Raw genomic sequence first — 9,306 nt, forward strand, 5'->3', positions numbered from 1 at the left:
CTTTGTTATGATACTGGCTTATATCTTTACGTATGAAATATCATACAGTGGGCACCAAGGGGTTATTTTCTCGCAGTTGGTCCGATTTATTCGAGATATAATTTGGAAAAGGAGACGTTATAAATATCCTGTTTGATACATTTCAGGAGCTTGAATTTGTACTTGTTCCGCCAAATGATTGTGAGGACAATGATGCAGGACAACCCGACACTGTTGCTGATTTAGGGAAGAAGCTTCTGGAACAAACTGCAGAGATAAGATCAGTAAATACTGACGGCCTTGTTGAAAATGTTACATCTTTATCCACTCAAGAGGAAAATACCTGCTGTTCCAAATCACGATCGCGGTCCCGAGTTAGGAAAACAAGACACTGGATAGAAGAAAGACTAGACTCTTCACAAAAATTTGAGGTGTCTCGGAATGAGCAACTCGGAATGACATCCTTGAACTTACAGTGATATCGCAAATAGCTCTGTGTCTCACTGGGCTTCAAAAACGTCAGATATCGTTAGTGTTGTCAACGAATGAAACTACATTAAAAATCAAAGTTATTATCCATCAGCAGATAGGTGTTCTCATGCTAGAGCTTGATAATACATAATGGAAACTTTAGTGCCGGGCCAGGATTCGAACCCATTCACGTGCAATATCAGGAGATGTTGAGGAATCAGCAGTTTTGAACAAACAACAAATTGTAGTCGATCTGTACTGTCCCGAAGGGATCAGATTCCGCGTTAAGGGCGGTCTGAGTTGCATTCCCAGTTCAGAACCAATTTTATCGGCATACAGAAGGTCAAATAAAAGATGGAATAACTGTCCTGTGGCCCCACATAGCGTTTGTTTTGTCACTAGAAATAAATAACTAGTATAAGAAAGGTTACTGCTGATAGAATTTCTACGTGTCGCGACTCCTGACTTCATTGTGGTTCAACCTAACGTCTACTTGGTAGAGAAGGGATATCGTGTTTAACGTGAATTTCAGACCACAATGCCATTATACCTTCTTCACTTGGCGTAGCCAGAAGAGAATAGAGTCTGTCTCTCCTTGTCAAAAATCATCAGCAGAAGTTGGAATCGAACCCAGACCATAAGTATATGAACCCATCAACAATCCAAGAGACCACCGAATGCTCTTCTCTGTGACCAATTTTTCTATCAAAACAACATTGCGCCACACTGGATGAGAATTCTGACACACAGGCCCCCTGTAGTGGTTTGCAGCATGTTCAGTACATTCATTTACTTGGTTGACCGAATCGGCATGAACTAGCTGCCTCGGCTACCCAGTGCATACATTCGACTCTGTTTTATAATCACCGAAATAAAATCACGTAACTGCCACCTACACAGAACTGCCAACAGTGTAGGATGCAGAAATTTAAATAGGAAGTGTTCCTTTCCACTTGAGCTACTCTATTGCGCTATCTGCTTGTTGAAAACGTCGAGCAGTGCAGAAGAAAAACTGTAACTGTCTGCTCTCAGAAGTCTAGATCCGACTACACGCATTATCTCACAGCACTGTGGAATGCGGAAGTTCGGCAAGAATTGTTGTTGACTTCTGGAGCTGCTGCAATTATATGTCAGCTAATAGTGTAACGGTAAACGTCGCGAATTCGAGTACATTCACTACTACATTTTTTTTAAAATGCAGATCTGCTGTCTGCTGAAGTTCTCAGTCTAAGGGTACTTCCAACATAATTCCCTTCACTTCTCAACCCAAAATAGTTGCACCTGGAAAAAGGGCTGACTTCTGCGACATTTTGTTCTTTTCAGGATTAATAGACGGCCGGGCAGCAGATACATCTCGAAACTTTTGTATTATGTACGGGGAGAGCGCATCGTGACAAAATACGTCAGAAAAGTATTTTCTACATTAGCTGTCATGTGGTACTGGCATTTTATTATGGATCAACCTTGTTTGACAGCTTTAACTCAGGGCAAGTTTTCTACATGCCGGTAACCAATAAACTGATTGTGCATTTTCAGACTGTTATACATAACATCAGAGTATTCGTATATAACGTTGATGATTAATTTCTCTTTCATGTTTACTATTGTTTTAACAACACTAAAAGAAACCTTACGAAAACTGTGGACTGTATTATAAGAAATGAAATAAAACTACCCACGATAACCTTACGACGAAAGTCTGTTTCAATAAAACTGAGTATCTGTACACAAGCGTGCCTCTAACGGCACGAATTACTAAAATACTACTAACTTAGATTTCGATTGGGTCTGTGTTTCATTTGTATGCTGTGTCATACTCAAGTGGTATGCAAATGTGGCATTTCATAAATAAAGCTATGTATTCCTAGAAAACCAAAATTTGCTTGTCAGCAGCGGAAAGAGGCGTTACCTGTTGTGCAGCATTGTAAGTTTTTCACCATTGCACTATGAACCGAAAATATTTTCTTGCGATTTCCTTATCGATGTTTGATCTGACAGCTTGTAGCTCTTTCACAGAATAGGTAAAAACGTTACAGTTACAAGACTGGAATCGCAAACTACAGAAGACGCTTTTTCACAGGTCAGCACGTTACTACAGAGCTACGAAATAGCCGCGTGTTTAGGCATCAATTTACAAAGCCAATATTGGCTAGAAATCGTAAATCGCTATTTAAAGGACGAGATTAATTGTGATTTCCACGTGCAACTACTTTCCTGGGCTGAAAACTGCAAATTTACAATCTTTTGTTACACCTCAAGCGATAATAACTCAGATTATTCAATGAAAATGACAGGAAAAATTAAGTGAACTTTGAGACTATCCTTAGGATATTTTAGGTTAAGTAGTGTGTAAGCTTAGGGACTGATTGCTTTAGCAGTTAAGTCCCATAAGATTTCACATACATTTGAACATTTTGAGAATGTGTGTGTGTGAGACAGAGAGAGAGAAAGAGAGAGAGAGAGAGAGAAGAGAGAGAGAGAGAGAGTAAAAAATTGTTGTAAGGAAATTGAATCATGGTATGTAAAGAAATATTTCATTAAAATGACACGTTCTACATCATTATGAAATATGGCATTCTTTCTCTTGAGGTTACCAGAGGTATAGTAAATCTGTTTGTACCCCATAAAAGTAAATACCTGAACCCACGCATTGCACTTGTGATACTTCGTTCCACCAGACCATTCTGGCCACATTTCCCAGCCCCAGGAGTGTGCTGTAACGGATGATGTGCTTAACTTACAAAATTAGTCACGGTGTAAAAAATGCGAGTCTATTAAATGGTTAAGTAGAAGCAAGTTTCTGACGCGGAGATTATGCTATTCTCATGTCAGCAAGATGTAAAGACTCTTCTAGGAATCATAGCCTCGACGTGAAGCCATTTTGAAATGTTCACTAATTCAGCAAATTCTTAGTTCGAGAAAATCCACTGTGAAGTTACCGGATAATTCGATTATTACCGTCATTATTACTATCATTTTCTTCCTACCGCTGGTAAAACACATGGGCTTGAAGATCATTTAATGCCTTTTGGTCATTATAGAAGTAGTCGCCCAAGAAGAGGTTCTTTTCCTGTCTACGGAATCCTTTGCATGTTAATATTAAACATCAGCAATTACTCGTAGATTGCGTTGAAACTAAAGGAATTGATGAAGACGTTACTTGATAACAAAAACGTGCTGCCTTTCTTCATTTACTTGCGCCTTAAAATTGCTGTCGAATACTCCCAAATCAAAAGCCAAGGGGTCTTACTGCCTTCCGATATACGTCGCTGTCAGTTATTCCATATGATTTGGTCGGCGCGACCTGTTTCAAGTTGTGTATGACAGAGAATGTTTTAGGGAATCAATTGTTTTCCTTTGCAATAAACAGAACGATTTTCATTCTATGTCATCCAAGTTTAAAATTTTCGTAATACTAGTTCATATTTAATATTCGCTTCTATAATGTAGGAAAGTATTTCACAGTTGCAAAACCCGCATCCGACTCATTGACCTGACACTTAGTCACTGACCATAAATTTTAGCTCAGAGTGACATCAGTTTAAGTAACCTAATGTAGCGAAGATTGTTTGCCAGTGCTCTATCTCACCGGAAAATACGCAGTTCACTCTTTAGGCTCCATTAGTACACTGTGTAAGCCGGCCGAAGTGGCCGTGCGGTTAAAGGCGCTGCAGTCTGGAACCGCAAGACCGCTACGGTCGCAGGTTCGAATCCTGCCTCGGGCATGGATGTTTGTGATGTCATTAGGTTAGTTAGGTTTAAGGAGTTCTAAGTTCTAGGGGACTAATGACCTCAGCAGTTGAGTCCCATAGTGCTCAGAGCCATTTGAACCATTACACTGTGTAACAACAACAACGCTGTACTATTATACAAATAATATTTTTTTCTGATTTTTCGATAAATTAGTGTAATCGATGTTCCGATTTCATTTCTTTTTTTTTTTTTTTGTTTCATGCCATTATGTTAAAGAAACTCAGTTAATGCCTAATTAGGCTGGCGTCCGTATTATTAACAAATTGGTAGCATCTTCTGTATCGTTTCTTGTCCGTCCTGACGTGTAGTTGCATTTCGGACTTGCTTGACGTATCATTGTTATTACAGAGTGGGTGTAAGTCTGATTTGCCTCCATTCAGGTACACGCGGTCAATTTCTATACAAAAATCCCCTCTCATAAGGTGAAGCCCGTCAACTTACCATAGTACAGGCTTTAAAGAGTATTGTGTGCCACGCGCGCACGTTACAAGTGGCTCCCGGTGACAGGACATCCAGTTGATATCGGTCACAAATTAATGTGAATAGCGAACAGTGGATGTTCAGTGGAACGAATTGCAATATTATTCAGTAAAGTAAATAGCAGTGAACGTCAAGTACGGTAGTGAGGTGTAATTTGCGTTCAGTATGGACAAGAACGTAGACACAGTAGATGGGACGAGCGTAATGGAAAATGCGGCTGGCAATGACAGGAGTGTACGCAGCCAGATAACAGATGGCGTTAGCGGTAGACAATTGGCGTACATACAATACCACGAACATGTTAACGAACAGATTGAAATGTCAAGATCGCCTCGAACACAGCAAGGAATAAAACAGGAAGCAGAGGATGACTTTGTAGATGATAGTGGGTACGTGAACGAATCCACTGACATGTTTGATTCACCACAGATAAAGAAAGAACCGAAAGAAAAATTTGATGTAGGATCGGAACACACCGATTTCGTAGAACAAAACAGTGTGAAAATTTTAAGCATGAACGACTTATTTGAACAATTAACCAAATAAATTGCAGGGCAGAGTGAGCAGCTCAAAACACAGAATGATCAGCTTAAAACACACGTTGACGAGCAGCTTAAAACACAAAGTAATCAGCTCAAAACACAGAATGATCAGCTTAAAACACACGTTGACGAGCAGCTTAAAACACAAGTTGGTCAGCTTAAAGCACAGGTCGAAGAACAAGGAATTAAAATTAGTAAACAAATAGAAAAGGTAGAACAAAAAATGGGTAATTTAAGTTCTGTGGTAAATACTATGAAGTTTGAAATTGACACAATTAATAAAAATATGGATACTATGCAGGGGGAAATTGACAACATTAGCAGTAGGTTTGATGTTGAAATTCTCAACATCCAAGAGAAAGTAGAGCCTCTGGCTGAAACAACAGTAGACGAAAAAGTTTTCGGTCTTAAAACTGAGATCGTAAACGAATGTCAACACGGAATCTCACAGTTGAAAAAGGCAGTTTCAGACGCTGAAAGAGATTTAGACGAGAAAGTTACCGGATGTGTACAAAAGTGTGAACAAAATACATCGAAAATTCAAGGCAAAATTTTCGATCTCGAGAGTAAAATCAAAGATAGGCCTGGTGTTGTCTGTAATGGCACACCACTTACGAAGCTATTGGAAGGTGAGGAACGCTTCGATCCCGCCAAGAAACATAACGGATGGCATCCGTTAGATTTCATCAAAAATTGCGAGAGGATGTTTCCTGAACACTTGTCTGGTCAGGAAAAGATAAACGTAGTAATTAGCGCCTTAGCAGTTGATGCTAAGCGCTGGGGAATTAACTTGAATACCGATCAAATGACGTTCGAAGAATTTAAGCGAAAGTTTACGGAAGAATATTGATCCGAACGAAAACAGGATCATTTGTGGCGCGAGTTTATCATGGCCAAGCTTCATGATAACAGGGGCAGGAATTCTTTGAAAGATTTCTGCGAATATTGGTACCAAAAATTGACACATTTAAGAGGGAGAAGATCCGATTCTGAAATCATATAGGAGCTATATAAAAAGCTTCCAGAAGATTCAAAGAGATATGTGGGAAGCAATAATCGCAGCTTCCAAGCATTTCTCGAAAGGGTCGAGGACGAAGACCATTGGCGCGAAAGTCGTGCCAATCATCAAAATTTTGGTAACAGAAATAATCGCAATAATGACGAGAGAAATGACGGCGATGGGTTTCGCGTCAACGTGATACAAAGAGGTAGAGGAAGAGGAAGAGGAAGAGGGAGTTATCCAGGTCGCGGTAGAGGGTACGCCGCGCAAAATAATAACGACGCGGGAAACTGATTTCCGCGAACGTTGCGGGCCAAACGGAAGCGGACAGAACATACCGGCACCGATTTAAGAAATGTTACCGGACTGACAGTAAAGTTATGAGACAGGTTAGAGACAAGCGTGGAACGACGCAACGTGTAGTTGCGAAACAAGCGTCAGGTGCGAGCGCTGGTGAGTCATTTTCGCCGCACAGAGCAATACGTGATATCAGGTGAGTGGAGCATCAGAGGGCAACGGCCCAGCCTAGCAGAACAGCTGTTCAGAGAGAAGCCGCTAGCAAGGCGGCAGCATTACGCCGCTTTCACACTATACGGTTTTGACCGTACGGCAAAAAGCCGTACGGCTGTAGGTGTGAAGAAATGTATGGCGCCTTTCACATTATACGGCGACGGCAAAATGCCGCTGCCGTGCCGTGCTGCAGCCGTGTCTTGCCACTACAACAGACGGTCGCCGTACGGCAAGTTCGACAACAGTGGCCTACGTGACTAAGTGCATGCTTTCACACTGGACGGTTTTGAGCCGTACGGCGTCGACTAGTTCGTTGTAGTGTCGTTTTATTCATTTGTGTTTATTCTTGTTTACTGAAAAGTGTAGAAGAATGGATGAAATTGATACTGAACTTTTGATAACCTTGGTGGAAGTAAGACCTGTTCTGTGGGACAAAACTCTAGATGCGTATAGAGATCGTATTGCTACAAAGAATGCTTGGCGGGAAGTTTGCGTAGCACTGAAGCAAGATTTTGATGAGATGGAAGACAAAGATAAAAATGCGTTTGGTAAGTATTTATTTAATATATTAATATTACATTTAATACGTTTTAAACAGTTTTTATTTAACGTTATAAATTTTATTCTAAAAGTAAATCGTTTGTTTATAAGTAAATTACTGCTACCAGTCACGTTTTTTTTGTTTTGTTTATATTTTGCACGACGCGTTTCGGGAAATAATTCCCATCCTTAAGTGCGTTTTTCTCTAAGTTTTCATCATGTGTGGTGTCTTTTTATGTGTCAGGTCTTGCATTCTGTTTTCTTTACTGTAATTTATAAGAGAAACACGCACAAGACCTCACAAATAAAAAAACACTACACATAATGAAAACTTAGAGAAAAAAACGCACTTGAAGATCGGAATTATTTCCCGAAACGCGTCGTACAAAATATAAACAAAACGATTAAAAACGTGAGTGGTAGCAGTAATTTATTTATAAAGAAAACTATTTACTATACAGTCGCAGGCTTTCACAAACAATCTACAAAAAGGAAAAGGCTTGTTAATTTATATCTTTGACATCTGCCATGACACGCTTCCAGCATTTGTCATAAAATATTTACAAAGAGTGTTCCTTATGGCGTTGGCTGTCAGTCCTCCTCTTATGTTGGCATCTTGGGCTAAGTCTTCCAAACCAGTGAAGGATGTGGTGTCTTCAATTATAAATCCATCTCTCTGACGTACAAAATTGTGTAAAACAATGCAAGCTTTAACCATTTTTACTGCAAAATCTGGATGAACATTTAAAGGTCGGTGAAACAACCGCCACTTATTGGTGAGGATGCCAAAAGCACATTCCACATACCTCCTTGCTCTGCACAAACGGTAATTAAATACACGTTTCTCAACTGTCAAGTTTGTTCCCCCAAAAGGCCGGAGCAAATGCGTGTGTAGGCCAAATGCTGCGTCTCCCACGAAGAAGTAGGGTACTTTTGGACCTTCCGTACCAGGCAGACATTGGACGTCTGGAAATTCCAGGGAATTACTTTCTATTGACTTCCATAAACTGGACCGTCTGAACACTGAAGAGTCACAGTCTTTGCCATAACTTCCTACGTCGACATAAATGAACCTGTAGTTGGAATCCGCTACAGCCATCAGAACCACAGAAAAGTATTCTTTGTAATTGAAGTACATTGATCCGCTATTAAATGGGGCAGTAAGACGGATATGTTTTCCATCCACCGCTCCTAAGCAGTGGGGGAAATTAGCAGTACGTTCAAATCCAGCCGCTATTGATTCCCATACCTCTTTGGTCGGTCTTTGTATACATTCTTCCCGCAGTGATGACCAAATTGCTGTGCATACATCATTAACCACTTTACTTGCTGTAGAAATCCCAATTCTGTACTGGAAATGTAAGTCAGTGAAGGAACAACCGCTTGCCAGATACCTGAACAAAACGAAAAAAAATCAGTGACATTTAGTTTGCAGTGGACATTTTTTGTTACAGTTTTGCTTTTTTCTATACAAAATTAAAATGTTTTCATACAGTTTTGTTTTCTTTTGATGTAGGTATAGAAGTAATACGGAGGTGGACCAATCTACGAGACTCCTTTGTGAAGTCAAACATAAAAATTCAAGCTGCGAAAAAAAGTGGCTCAGCAGCAAAGAAAATGAAAAAGTATGTATATTCTGATCAGCTGCAGTTTCTAAAAAAGCTGTATGATGCTCGAGAGACGGAGGACAGTTTTCAATCGGAACGCACCGCCAGACTGGAAGAAGATATAGAAACGCAGGGCTCCGTCGAAAATACTGAGAATGTTTCTGGGCCATTTGATACAGCACCCACACAACAAACATCCAAAAGCGAGTGCCATACAAACAGAAAACATAGAAAACCTGATGCAATCGAAATGAAAATATTACGAGCTCTGGAAGAAGACAAACCTTGCAGCAAAATGTCATTTTTACTTAGTCTGAAGCCTCATCTGGAAAAATTTGATGAACAGGATTATCTTCAGTTTCAGATGGGAGTCCTCAAAGTTATAGAAAATATATATGAAAGGAGAAATATATTGACAGCTCAA

The sequence above is a fragment of the Schistocerca serialis genome, chromosome 3 (assembly GCF_023864345.2).
Source record: "Schistocerca serialis cubense isolate TAMUIC-IGC-003099 chromosome 3, iqSchSeri2.2, whole genome shotgun sequence".
Lineage (NCBI taxonomy): Eukaryota > Metazoa > Arthropoda > Insecta > Orthoptera > Acrididae > Schistocerca > Schistocerca serialis.